The sequence below is a fragment of the Arachis hypogaea genome, chromosome 9 (genome assembly GCF_003086295.3).
Source record: "Arachis hypogaea cultivar Tifrunner chromosome 9, arahy.Tifrunner.gnm2.J5K5, whole genome shotgun sequence".
NCBI lineage: Eukaryota > Viridiplantae > Streptophyta > Magnoliopsida > Fabales > Fabaceae > Arachis > Arachis hypogaea.
In genome coordinates, this window is record NC_092044.1 from 40,525,371 (window position 1) to 40,540,272 (window position 14,902).

The following is a 14,902-nucleotide window of genomic DNA, read 5'->3' on the forward strand; positions in this document are numbered from 1 at the left end:
GTAATTGAGACTTGCTAGTCGGTTTAAACTTCACTAAATCTAGTCTCTGATTAGGACTTGTGAACTTAAGTTGACTTTACTCACTTGACTTACCTTCATTGTTAGAGGTTAACTAAGTGAAAGGAAAAGGTAATTACCGTCATAATTGATGATGATAATGAGGATTGGACTTCTAATTCTCAATCCTTGTTAAGAGCTTTATTATTTATTAGTTTATTTTCTTGCCATTTTTACTTTCTTGTTTCTCACTACAAAACCCAAAAATATACTTTTCCATAACCAAAAATAACCATACTTCCCTGCAATTCCTTGAGAGACGACCTGATGTTTAATACCTCGACTAATTTTATTTGGTTTGCTTAAGTGACAAACATATTAAATTTGATCGAGGTTGAATTGTCGGTTAAGATTGTACTTGCAAGGCGCTTATTTTTGTGAAAATCTTTACCAATATTTTTTCCACCCGTCTACCGTATAGATGATATTATCGAATACATTTTTTTCCGATTTGCATCACATTATATCAAGACATTGATGAACTAGAAAATTATTCTCATAGTATAAATCCTAGAAAATTCTCATTCCATAATTTGTGCCAACTATTCTAGGATAATATTTTACCTTAGACCACATCTCCTCCCTTATCAATATGATGGGAGCCTCCTCGTATTCCTTAATATTCTTTCCAAATGTAATTTGATTACATCTATAAGAATGATTCTTAGAGAGGAACCTCCTGTGATAATTAAACAAATATTTTTTTACCGTATTTCAACTGAAAAGCCTTTGTATCCTCTATACAAATATGATAAGATAACTTTTCCTGAGTCACCCACCCAGACAATATTTCATGGACAAAAAAACCATTAATTGTTCACATTAAGGCAACTTTAAGTGTGAAATTAACCTTTTTGGATACATCATATATTAAAATACCGAGAGACCACAACTGGATTAATTCATCGATAAGAGTCTAGAGGTATACATATATTTTGACCTTCGAGTTGTCTAGGTTGGAATGACACAAGTTAGGAAAAGGTATAGATCTTTCATACACATCTCAAGTGGAAGATTTTAAAGAGTAATAACAACAGGCTAACAAGAACAAGGGATATTAAAGTGGATGTTGGATACAAAACCGTCAGAATATATACCAAGTGATATTCTTAGGTTCAGCTACGGAGCCTGGGTGTTTTTTATCAAAATGACCCAATGCTTCCCTATAACAAGGGTGTTTCATAGTATTATTAGTTCTACTGTTGTCAAAGTGCATTGAAGTGTACAATCTTTGGAGCTTTGGTATAAGTGGTGATAATGCATTATTTTATAAGGGACCTTCTTGATATGTTTGTTTGGGTCAAATCTAGGTGAGTTACGAAATTTGCATTCCATTGATCCCTTGTCTTCCTTGTAATCGATCATTCAACTATTTACGAAACAATCTATCTTAACTTCCCTTAACCCTAATTGAGAAGCAATTATCTTGGCTTCATATTAGTTTGTGAGAATATGACTAGGATAATTAACGACTTCTCTAACTAACGTCGCCATTTGTTTAAAAGAATTCAGTGACTGGTTATTTTTATATCTTTTGGCTAACATTCTTGTGATAATTGACAGTTGCGAGTAAATAAACCCTTCTTATAAAGGCATACGCACGATTCCAATATGCAGTAAAATCTTTGCGTATTGGTAACATCCGCCTCTAAAATGGTAATCGAAGCTTTCATCAGTAATCTAGTAGTGTGTAGTAGTGTATGGTTTGTTCCACGCACATTAAAACAATATTTTTAGAGCTAGACAAGAATTTTTAATATGAAAGAAGAGTACAAAAAGTGGTTGATGGATTTTTTTTTAGTTATTTAAAATGGCTGGTTGGAAATAAATAGATATTATTCTAGAAAAAAAATTTAAGAGTAGTGACAGTAAGTATTAATAAGTCATTTTTAAGTTATAAGAAAGGGAGTCACGTAAATATTGTTTGTTATTGATGATAATGCGAAAAATAATAATGAGATAAATTTATTAGTTAGGTTTATATTTTTGTTTGTCTTGGTCCTCTTATTCTAGCTGTTGTATTGAACTTTTCTGTAAAAGAAAAAGAATTTGTTATGCTTATATGACAGAATTTATTATAACTGCTGCATTTTATTGATGTATATAGTAGAGACTTGCATTCATTGCAAGAGCATCCCAATCATAATTCCATAGTTTTCAATTCAGTTTTAATTTATTTTCTCATTTTCTTTCTCAAGTTCCGAATCCTTTCAAATATACTATCTTCTATACTTCTACTTGTAAGAGCAATAAAATTTAGTTGTTTAGCTAAGGGAAAAAGGCATTAACTACTCTTATCTATTTTAATAAAAGTTTTTTTCTTTGCATAAATTATATCGTTGGCAAAATCTAAAGAGTGTAATTCTCGTATGGAATATGAAAAATATTTAATTTTTCTATCTCATGACCACTATTTGTACACTAAAAGAGGATTTTTTAAGGAAAAGACAATTAGTGACTTAGATACCTTCATCAGACTAAAATATAGTCATAATCAAATTACTTTTCTTATATTAAAATTAAATTAAAAAAATATGTATATACATTTCTTGTATAAATTAATTAACATAATTATATAACTGCTCTCTTTGATATTAAATTACATGTGAGGCTAAAATTTGAGGATTAAACCTATTGCATCTTATTTAAATTGAAAATTGTATATTTATTTGAATCTCGTCCTCATCCTTCCGTACATTTGACGCTACAATTTAGTCATTAAATTTTCAGCATCTCTTATTTAAATTCGAAATAGTATATGTGATCCTCATCGTTTAGCCTTTCAAAAAATAAACTACATAATAATTTCAAACCGAAAACGTAAACACGTGTTATGTGTACTTGTATTCATCATATCATTATCAAAATGGCACAAGTGACTTGCATTCCAAGTTGCAAATTCGGTACTATTTTGCTTTAAAAATTTATTTATTGGCAGGATCCTTAATTAATAGCGGTTTAGCGACTAGTTTCATACCGTGTTTGAATAAATTTTCTTTTAATTATTTAAAGAATACATTGATTGTTTTTCTGATCCATTATTATTTCTAAGGGCTATGATTTGACGTGCATGTATATATTATGCATTTTCTTTTCCCACAGGAGACAACAAAATGAGTAGTAATTAATTAAGTTGTAGGTTTTTAATTTGTTTTATAAGTCAAATGAGGATTTAATAAGAGCATCATGATTTGGCTATAATGATAAAATCCTCTCGGTTCTTATTTAGATGAGACTTTATTTTTATTTGATAAATTCTGGTAAATTATATTAATATATGAACTTTATTTCGTAGATATTTGAGAGACTTTTGCTTGTAGGAATAAAATATTCTTGTTTGAAGAGTAAGAAAAAATGAATATAATATATAGAGACATTTAAGAAGAATTTATCGTAAGTTGTAACAGTTGTTGTACTTATATATTAAAAAAAATTAATATTTAATACAAATTTTCTAATCAAACAAATCTAACTAAGTCGATTACATTCATTCGCATATATTTTTTTCTTCTTCTTTTTTGTTACTCCTGATACTTCATTTTCTTCTTTTTCTCTTTTTTTTTTTCGTTACTTTTTTCTTTCGTTATTATCATCATCACCAACACCACCACCTCTTCTTTCTCTTCCTCTTCTTCCTTCTTTTCTCATTGGAATTTTTTTCTCCTTCCTTTTCCTCTTTCTCCTCCATCATCTTCATTATCATCATCATCATTGTTATAGTCATCGTCGTTTTCTTTTTATACGTATCGTCATCATCGTTATCGTCGTTATTGTTATTGTTATTGTAGAATTTTTGCAATAATGATGACACTGCCTGATCCAAAATTGATTTAGATGTGTTTTTGTTGATAATTCAATAATTTTGTCTGTTATTTTCAAACTGAGTTTATGTATCAAAATTATTAAGTAATTTTGGTGCATTTCTGAGTTAATTGAGGTTTGTAGCAAAATTTCAGTGTAAAAACTAAGAAATTTATGTGTTATTCTTAAAAAATTTTGATGTATTTTTATTCTGATAAATTCTGCAAAATTCAAAATTCTTCCTCTTTCTCCTCCTCATCTTTTGCTGCTTTTTCTTTTTCATCATCATCATCTTTTTTTTCTTATTTATCTTTTTCTTCTTGTTTTTTCTTCTCAAATTTCTGCTTGTTTTACTCTCCTAACAAGAATAAAAACAAAAAAATCAAACAAAGAAAAAGAAGAAATACAGAATGCTACAAAATTACTTGCACTACAAGAGAAACATCTCTTAGTTGCGCAAAATTACCAGCATTTTCCAACAATACCGCAAATCGGCTGAGCTGCTGCGGTTCTTGACACGACTCCCAAGGATGTATTGGTAAATAGTCTCTTTAGTAAAACCGCGTTGTAAGTATAGCTCTACCAACAACAATCTTCGGGAGGTCAAATTTAGAAGAGGGATTTGGTTGTCACAAGTTCAACCCCAATAGAAATAACCGAAGTATTCAAACCTCGGGTCTTCTCACAAGGAATGGGCAAACATGTGCTTCGACATTGGTTAGAAATCCGGGGTTGTGAGTTATGAGCATAAAAATAAATGAAAATCTTAACAAGCAAATAATCTTAAATTGCGATAAACTAATTCAACTATCTAAGCAAACTTGAGCAACTTTAATGAACAAGCAATATTCTACTAAATTTTACTTTAAACCAAGCAAGTAACTATAACTAAGGCAATTGAATTGGAAAATTGGTTTTCAAATATGAATAATAAAAGCAACTCTTGGCTAGGCATGGGAATTGGGATCACAATCCTTGTCCAACAACTATATCTTGACAATTATGAGGAACCAAGCTCATTAAGTCTACCCTCAAAGTCTTAAGTACGTGATATCTACCCCTAGACTTGAAGTACGTCAAATGGCTTTGGTCACATCAACCCATAAGTCCCAACCTACCTACTAATTAGATTAGTAGTGGGTTGGCGTCAATGAGTATCAAATTGACCACCAAGGGCTCCCAAATCATCAAATCCATGAGACCCAATGACTCAAGTTCACCCAATTCCCTTGACCTAAGCCAAGAGTGGAAAAGACTACTCCATACTCAAAGTAAACAATTCATCGAACACTTGGTAAGCATTAACAAAAGACATGTTCAAATTAGCAATTAAATTGAAATCTACAAGTACCCACTAATAATTATCAACATGCAATCAAGCAATTAACAAGGCTAAACATGGAATTCATCAATGTAATATCAACAAGTCAAGATTCACAACATTCATGAAATGGGTATGAAATGACAAGTGACAAGAATCATAAAACTATCATTAGATGCAAGGAAGATTATAACAAGAAATTCAAATTGAACAATAAAACTGATAATTAACAAAATCCAATTCACAAATCAACAAGGGAAGATCAAATGGAAACTAGATCTAGAGAGGAACAAGGGTTTCTCTCCCTAGAATAACCAAAGAACCAAAAAACTAGCTAAAATTGTGTCCTAGTGTCAAATGAGTGATCTCCCTCTTTCCCCCTAGCATCCTTGAGTCTTTTCCATGCAGAGACAACTTGAAATTGGGCCTGATTCCCTCAGAAATCACCAGGCACGATTTCCTTTAATGAGGTCACGTGCAGCCTCCCACGCGTGCGTGCCAAGCGTGCGCGCGTGCCGCTTGCAATTGTGATCCACGCGTGCGCGCCAGTTGCGTGTGCGCGTCGACAGGAATCTTCTAATCTGTGCGGATGCGTCCATCCTTATGCGCCGCTTCCAGCCAATCCCATCCACGCGTGCGCGTGGAGTGCGCAGATGCGCCGATGCTGCTACTCCCAAGACTCCAATTCTTCATGTTTCTCCCTTTTTTTACATGCTTTCTCCCTCTCTTCTAAGTCATTCCTACCCTATAATTCCTGAAATTACTCAACAAATACATCACGGCATCGAATGACAATAGAAGATGATTAAAATATGGCAATTTTAAGGCAAAATAAGCATGTTTTTCATCATGGAGCAATATTGGGAAGTGAACACAAAACCATGCATTTCTTGCGAATAAGTGTGAGAAATATTGATAAAATCCCCCAAAATAAGCACAAGATAAACCACGAAATCGGGGTTTATCAGTTCTCGTAGCGTAATCAGGCTCCGTTCCAATCGATCCGAATTAGTGGCTGTTTTGGACCCCAACCGCATCTAATAACCTGGTGGGGGGAGGGGTTGTTTCATTAAAATACCCCAACCAATATGTTTCGGCGCCATTAACCTTTCCCCTTTGAGCGCGAACCCTAGCAGAGCAAAGACGCCAATTGCTGGTCTCCTTTTCCTGTCGTCGAGACTCATCACTTTGTCAGTTCCAGCCACCACCTTTGTGTCATCGTTCTTCCGCGTGACTGGTCTCCTCGCTCCGCTGTGTAGCTCCCACGCGCGAAGGTAAGGTGAAAAGGGTCATCCAAGTCTTCTCCTTCCTCCGTGACGTCAGCGGCAGCCACCCTAACCATCCGTCCTGGTGTCGTCGTTGGCAGCCTTCCTCTTTGCCCTGGCCCTGTTGTGTGTTGCTGATGAGCAGATATTTTATACGCTTTTTGGTAGTGTTTTCATATAGTTTTTAGCATGTTTTATTCACTTTTTGTTGTGTTTTTATTAATTTTTATTCAAAAATCACATTTTTGGACTTCACTATGGGTTTGTGTATTTTTCTATAATTTCAGGTATTTTTTGACTAAAATTGAGAAACCTGAGCAAAAATCTTATCCAGAGGCTAAGAAAGGACTGTAGATGCTGTTGAATTTTGACCCTCCTGCACTCGAAATGAATTTTCTGGAGCTAAAGAAGCCCAATTGGCGCGCTCTCAATTGCGTTGGAAAGTAGACATCTTGGGCTTTCCAGCAATGGATAATAGTCTATACTTTTTCCGAGATTTGATGGCTCAAACTAGCGTTTAATGCCAGCCAGAAACCCTTTTCTGGCGTAAAATGCCAGAACTGGCACCAAAACTAGAGTTAAACGCCCAAACTGGCACCAAAGCTGGTGTTTAACTCCAAGAATGGCCTATGCATGTGAAAGCTTCAAAGCTCATCCCAAACACTCGCTAAGTAGACCCCGGATGTGGATTTCTGCACTATCTGCACTTAATTACTCATTTTCTATAAACCTAGGTTACTAGTTTAGTATAAAAACTACTTTTAGAGATTGATTGAGGAGCTCTGCTGTGTTTCAATGGATTAATGCAATTACTACTGTTTTCCATCCAATTACGCTTGTTTCTATTCTAAGATATTCACTCGTACTTCAATGTGATGAATGTGATGATTCGTGACACTCATCATCATTCTCAAATCCATGAACGCGTGCTTGACAACCACTTCTGTTCTATCTGAGCTCAACATAATAATTGGGCGACAGCTTGAGTGCGTATCTCTTGGGCTCCTGGTACACGAGTTTGACTGCTTCTCCTGACAATAGAGCATTCAAATCCGTGAGATCATGACCTTCGTGGTAAAGGCTGGAAACAATTGGCAGCATTCTTAAGATCCAAAAAGTCTAAACTTTGTGTGTGGTATTTCGAGTAGGATCTGGGAAGGGATGACTATGACGAGCTTCAAACTCGCGAATGTATCCTATTCCGACACAAGTGAGAACCGACAGATGATTAGCCCTACGGAAACCGTAGCTGGACCATTTTCACTGAGAGGACGGATAGTAGCCATTGACAACGGTGATCCACCAATACATAGCTTGCCATAGAAGGAGCCATACGTGTTTGGAGAAGAAGACAGTAGGAAAGCAGAAATTCAGAGGGCAGAGCATCTCTGAAACCCCAACCTGTCCTCCATTACTGAATAACAGGTATCATTCATTACATGTTCTTTTACTTTTTGCAAACAAAACTCTTTTTATTATTAAACTCCTGACAAAGAGTTAGAGGATAACCATAGCTTGCTTCAGGCCGGCAATCTCCGTGGGATCGACCCTTACTCACGTAAGGTATTACTTGGACAACCCAGTGCACTTGATGGTTAGTTGTGCCGAGTTGCAAAAGTGTGATTGCAATTTCACATACCAGTTGCCGATCGCACACTCTCCCCTCTCTCTCGTATGTTCCTCTCCCTTGCCCCTATTTAATTTCAACGACTGTTTATAAATTAGTTTTGTATCAATTTAATATCTGTGCCTTTTGAATTTTGGTTTGAAGAACATTGATCCATTAATTTTGTCCAATTTTTTCTTCCCCAATTTAACATTCAGATTTAAGTTTTTTCCAATTTCTGAATCATTGAGTCTTGATATGTTTGTGTTTATCGCTTCGCCTCATCACTGATTAAAAGGACTCTGCACAAAAGACCAAGGCGATTAAACTTGCAAATAAATCTATCAAGAAGAGAAACAAGCAAGATCGCTGTGGAGAAGCTGATAGAGTCATACCAACTCTTAAGCCAAAGCACTTGTTTTCTGGAAAACACTCCGCTGGAAAAACCGCTTGGCGCTGAAAAAGGTAATGATCTGGCCTTTATGTCTTATTCTCTAGTCACTCACTTTACTCTGTCTAGATCAACCTTAGATTTCATTACCTGCTTCTGTAACTGTAGAGTGCTATAATGCCAAAGTTAAATTGCATATGGTTTATTGTTACACATAGAATTCGTTACATACATGGTCTTGTAGCTGTTGAATGCTAATGTGTGAAAATTTCATGCTAGTAACTTACCCCTTGCATTATTACATTTATTCTTATCTTATAAGTAGTGTTAATTTTTTTAACTGTTAATTGACATTAACTACCTTAGTTTATTATTTTTTTCTGGGAAGGTTGTAATTTCAATGGAAATAAAGTGATTTGAGTAGTAAGTAGCGTTGAGCGACCAAGGCTACCAGGTAAAGTTTACACGTGCTTTTAGACTCATATAAATATCTGAAGCAAAATGGTGAATGATAAATATGTGAGTGATGGTTGGAAGGTTAAGGTAAAATTGGAAAGGAAGGTTGAGAGGGTTGAGATATAGACAGTTATCAAACGGTGATTCCGTCACCTTCTCTTGTACGTGATGAATGCACTCAACAATATAAATAAGATGGACACGGTGCAGTGCCCCCAAGTTATTCTGCGTCCTTGGCTCCTTCCGATATATTAGACCGAATGTTGATGAAATTGGGAAAAGGGATAATAAGTTAAAAGGAAAGAGTTTCCTCCATCTCCATTTCGTACCATACTCTAATAACTTAATATGAAGACCTTTGTACTCTTATTTTTCACCCTCTTCATTTTTCACCACTTACTAAGTGTACCTTACCAAAACAGATAGTGAAGTACCAACAATCAAGGTGGTGAACTTTGCTTCATGGTATTGCTATCCTTGCTTTTTTGCCATCTTGGCCCTTTCCTTCTACCTGATAATTTTTTAACGTGTTAGATTGAAGGGGTAAGTATGTCCCTAGTGAATGGGTGAATACACTTGACAAGATAGAGATTAGAAATAAATGCAAGAAATAGAAAGTTGGGCACTGTCTGCGATGAATAAAGATGGTAAAATCTTGTATTAAGCGTTTGAACGTGAGTTGAGAAGTCTTGGAAAGAGGAGGAGATTATAGAAGTTAGTCAAAACTAAAGGTAGATAGAGACTGTTAGAATTGGAATTAGAAGAGAAAGAATACAAACTATTGTTATAGGATTATTGGAGAAGTGCATTGAAGCTAATTTTATACATATATATATATACTCATTCTAATATGATTACTGTAAGTATAGTTTACTTGGATGAGGAACCTGATTCATATGGTCAATTTGCTTGGATTAAAAAAGTCTATATAGTTGTTCACGATCTTATTTATTTTCACTTTATAAGTGGTACTCCATGTATTAACTGCTGTTGCTGTGAATGGCTTGCAATCCTAAAATATTATTTATGATCAAATTGTCCCCCATGCCATGAAATACTCGTTCCCACCCTCCCACTTGTGATCTCAATTTGATAATTTACCCTAGGCACATTCTTGTTTCTATTTGGTCCTCAGTTCATTACAGAACTACTTAATGGTTTTAATTTGGCTCTAGACATCTCTCGGAGTAACATTCTGAAATTGTCTTAATTTAAATATATCTATGTATTCTTTTTGTTTGCTTTGAAGCAGGTTCTCTAACGACCGAATATCTCGAAGATTTGAAATAAATTATTTGGGGTGTGTTTATGTACCTTCAACTGTGACAAGTATTTCATTTGTCAAGAACCAATAAGTCTTGCACAAAATCTTTTTGAGAATTTACTTAGTATTTATTTTTAATCTAAAGATGTGTAAAATAATGACAAACCACTTTGCAGATCTATTTGTTCTATTACTCAAGTTGTTCTACCAACTTGAATAAGTAAAATTTAGGATTGTTATGTACAAATCAAATTACTTATTTGAACTTCAATTAGCACGCTTTTGAATTTCAAGATTTGTCTCACCTTTTTCTTTTCTTTTGATAAAAATTTGGCACTCAGCTTTTTATTTTTGGGTAGGAGCAGGTGTATATATAAATCTTGTCTATAGGATAAAAAAAAGTAACTCTTTTTTACTACTGGTGCATAAAAATAAATTTTGCATTATTATTATTATTATTATTGTAATTTTAGTGATTGAAATTGGATGGGAAGAATATGGTATGTCATTTTCAAGACTGAAATATTAAAAATGAAAAGGTCAATTGAACCTGAAGTTGAATTAGAGCTTCTTGCTTCTTTTTTTTTTTAATTTATACTTAAATACTTGGAATATAGTTAAACTCAAACAATATTCTAATTAGTTATCAAGTTATAAACATACTTTGAAATAGCTATGTTTCCTCAAATATGGTTCAATCATCTACTGTTTTGTCTAACTGAGCAACAATTTTATATTGATAACTATTTTTTTATTCATGGATAAGTTATGATAAATAAATAACACTCATGTTTTCATATTATGTTGACAATGGCAGCGAAAAACTCAAGTGTTGTTGACAAGTGTTACACATGTTCGTTTGAAGCATATTGATTTTTCCAAGCACACCAAGAACCTTTCTCTATAAAGGAGAGCTATTTTGCTATCTGATTCTAGAGGTGCATTAAATTCAAATAATTAATCTTGTCTTGAAAATAAAGATGGCTTTCAGTTCTGTTTTGCTAATTACTTTTAAATTGAATGTTTGAAGAACTATACCAGCAAATGGTTGAAAAAATAAAAGAAAGAAAGCAATTATTGGTTATTAATTTCTTGAATAATATACAATTAATAGCTTAGAAGTTAGGTGAAGATAATTACAACCTCACAAGATGTACAAAATAATGAGTCAATTCTATGTATTTCATACTCAATTAAAGTCTTCATCATTTATTTTAATATATCTCTTGTGTTCTTATGTGATCTAATTAATAGGTCAGTTAGATTTTATATAATTTCAGTTCCACAATTTTAATATATAAGAACATCACACTGATTCTTCAATACTGAAATATTAAACATAGAAAGGTCAATTGAACTTGAACTCCTGCTAGAACTTCTTGCTTCTGTTTCCTTTTACATTATATCTTAGTATTGGAATCTAGCTAAACTTAATCATCATGTCCCAATTAGTTATCAAGTTATTTACATACTTTGACACAACTATGTTTCCTCAAATATGAAATCACATACATTTGGTTTAGGAACTAGATGATAATCACTAATTAAACTATGTATCATCAAAATATTGATGTGAAAGAAGAAGAGTAAGAAGAACCCACCCTATTGTATATAATCATATAACTATAGATAAATACAGGTTGTGTTATTCAACTTCTCCTTTATAAATGTCATATTTCTACTATAGAATAACAAGGATAGAGTCTTGCAGCACTATTTCGTGGTACATCTTGTTCTTAATTGAGTGGATTTTATCCACTAATCTCACACTTATTCATAGAAATCGCATGTTTTACATTTTCCTTCCTGATTTTGTGCTATGATTGAAAACATGCTTCTTTGGCCTTTAATTCGCTAATTTTAATCCTCTTATTACCATTTGATGCCGTGATATGTGCGTTAAGTGATTTCAGGGATTACAGAGCAGGAATGGCTTAGGGGATGGAAAGGAAGCATGCAAAACTGGAAGGAATACAAGAAATTGAAGGAATTGCTAATGCTGTCAGCCCTGACCTCTTCGCACTCAATCGGTCATACCTCGAGCTACAGAGATCCAAATGAGGCAGTTTTAGTTGCGTTGGAAAGCTAACATCTGAGGCTTTGCAACGATATATAATTTGATATGTGGCCATTGACGATTGGATTTTTGACGGTTTAGAATTTCACTAATGAAATCTCGTTGTAAAGTATAGTTTCTAAACCAAACAATAATCCTTTCATACAAAAAGTTGTTTGTCACTAAAACAAACCCCTAAAATTTATAAACCGAAGTATTTAAACCTCGGGTCGTTCTCCCTAGGAATTACAATAAAGTGTCTTGTTATTGGTTGTGAGTTATTTTGGGGTTTTGATATGAAACATGAAAGATAAATGGCAAAAAGTAAACTAATGGCTAAAAAGATCTTGGCAAGGGTTGGTGGTCAAGGATCTCTATCCTAATCACTAACCACAATATGAGAATTGGCAAGGATTAATCTCACTAAATCATCCTCTAACTAATAGTAAAGGAAAGTCAAATGAGCTATATCAATCCTAGTCCATAAGTCCTAACTCTCCACTAATTCAATTAGTGAGAACTAGAGTCAATGGCTCCCAATCATCAATCACTTGGACATTAGTAACTCAAGAGGTCCTAAGTTACCTTTTCAAGCCAAGAGTATAAAATTCTACTCTAAAATCCAACCAAGCATTTCATCAAACACTTGGAAGGCATAAAAGGAAAACATAGTAAATCAACAACAAGAACAAAACCTAACAACAATTATTGCAAGGAATTAATAACAACAAATTAAAAAGAACACAATTATTATGATTTACCTTGAATTGAATTGAAAGAGAAAGGAAGGAACAAAAGTAGATCTACACCAAAACACAAGAACAACATAAAGGAAATTACAACAAAAGAATAGAGGAAGAAGAATGTAACAACAAGGAATTGAAAGGTAGAAGTAGAAGAAGATGAATCTAAACCTAGATCTAAGAACTAAACCTAATCCTAATCCTAATTCTAGAGAGAAGTGAGAGCTTCTCTCTCTAGAAACTAATTCTAACTACTAAACTAAACTAATGGTAACTAACATGTGTTTCCCTCTTCACTCCTTGGGTTAAATAGCATCAGAAATGAGTTGGATTGGGCCCACAAGGCTTCTAAAATCGCTGGCCACGTTTTGCTTCAAGTGGACTAGGTGGCAGCAACGGCGCGTGCGCGTACTATGCGTGTGCCCGCCACCATACTTGTAGCAACTATGGCAAATCTTATATCGTTTCAAAGCCCCGGATGTTAGCTTTCTAACCCAACTGGAACCGCATCATTTGGACCTCTGTAGCTCAAGTTATGGTCGTTTAAGTGCGAAGAGGTCGGCTTGACAGCTTTCCGGTTCTTTCATTTCTTCATGAGTTCTCCAACTTTTCATGCTTCTTTCTTCATTCCCTTGATCCAATCTTTGCCTCCTAAACCTTAAATCACTTAACAAACATATCAAAGCATCTAGTGGAATCAAGGAGAATTAGATTTAGCTATTTTAAGACCTAAAAAGCATGTTTTCACTCTTAAGCACAATTAAAGGAGAATATACAAAACCATGCATTTCATTGCATAAATGTGGGTAAAAGGTTATAAAATCCCCTAAAATCAGTACAAGATAAACCCTACAAATGGGGTTTGTCAACCTCCCCACACTTAAACCAAGCATGTCCTCATGCTTAAGCCAAGAGAAAGCAAAGGGCATCAACATTTATTCAATGTAAATAAACTATATGCATCCTAAACTATATGCAGCTAAATGCGAAATGGTTTTACTTACTTGGTTAAAAATAAATCAATCTCCAAGACATATATGCACAAGTAGGGCCAAGATCATATAACGATTCATGAGTCCTACCAATTCGAATATCAAAATGGAGTTCAAGTAGACTTGCAAGAAGAACGCTCATGAAAGCCGGGAATCAAGGAATTGAGCATCGAACCCTCACCGGAGTGTTTGCACTCTAGCCGCTCGGTGTTTGGGGTTGATTCTCTCATTCTCTCCTAATCATGCTTTCCAAATTTGTTTTTCATCTAACAATCAACAATTATTTCATGCATGCATACAATTATCATGAGGTCTTTTCTTTAGGTTGTAATGGGGCTAGGGTTAAGGTAGGATGCATATTTGGTCAAGTGAGCTTGAAATTTGAATCTTTGATAAGCTTAAACTTCCCACCTAACCTATGACATCCTATACAATTTCAAAGCTAACCTAACTACCCATTTCTCACTTTTTCACATACTCATGCAATTTCTTTTCATTTCACAACACTTATGCATTGATCTTTATTGAGCTTCACTTTGTTTTGGGGCATTTTGTCCCCTTTTTATTTCTTTCTTTTTCTATATTTTTTTTCTTTTCCTTTTCCATATTATTTTTCTTTTCTTTTTCTTTTGTTTTTCTCATTTTCTTCTTTCTATATACAAAAACCTCAATGCATAAGGTTTTACATTTGATCAATACATGAGTATGTACCCAATTCCCAATAATTTCAATAAAAATATAAAACTACCCTTTTATTCACCCAATGTCCCAAGGTTCCCACACTTGAATGATACTCACACACACTAGCCTAAGCTAATCAAAGATCCAAATGGGGACATTTATTGTTTTTCGCTTTAGGCTTGTAATGTGCTAAAATAAGAACAAGTGGGTTAAGCGTAGGCTCAAATTGGCTAACAAAGGAATATAAAAGGTTAGGCTATTTGGATAAG

At 34.1% G+C, this 14,902-nt stretch overlaps 1 long non-coding RNA gene across 1 annotated transcript; it reads left to right on the forward strand.

Annotated features, from left to right (window-relative positions):
- Window positions 1–8,173: 8,173 nt before the first annotated feature.
- Window positions 8,174–12,473, forward strand: LOC140175316 (uncharacterized). The gene is made up of 3 exons (XR_011865683.1): window positions 8,174–8,515; window positions 10,979–11,099; window positions 12,075–12,473. It is a non-coding gene; the product is annotated as an uncharacterized lncRNA (long non-coding RNA).
- Window positions 12,474–14,902: the final 2,429 nt, after the last annotated feature.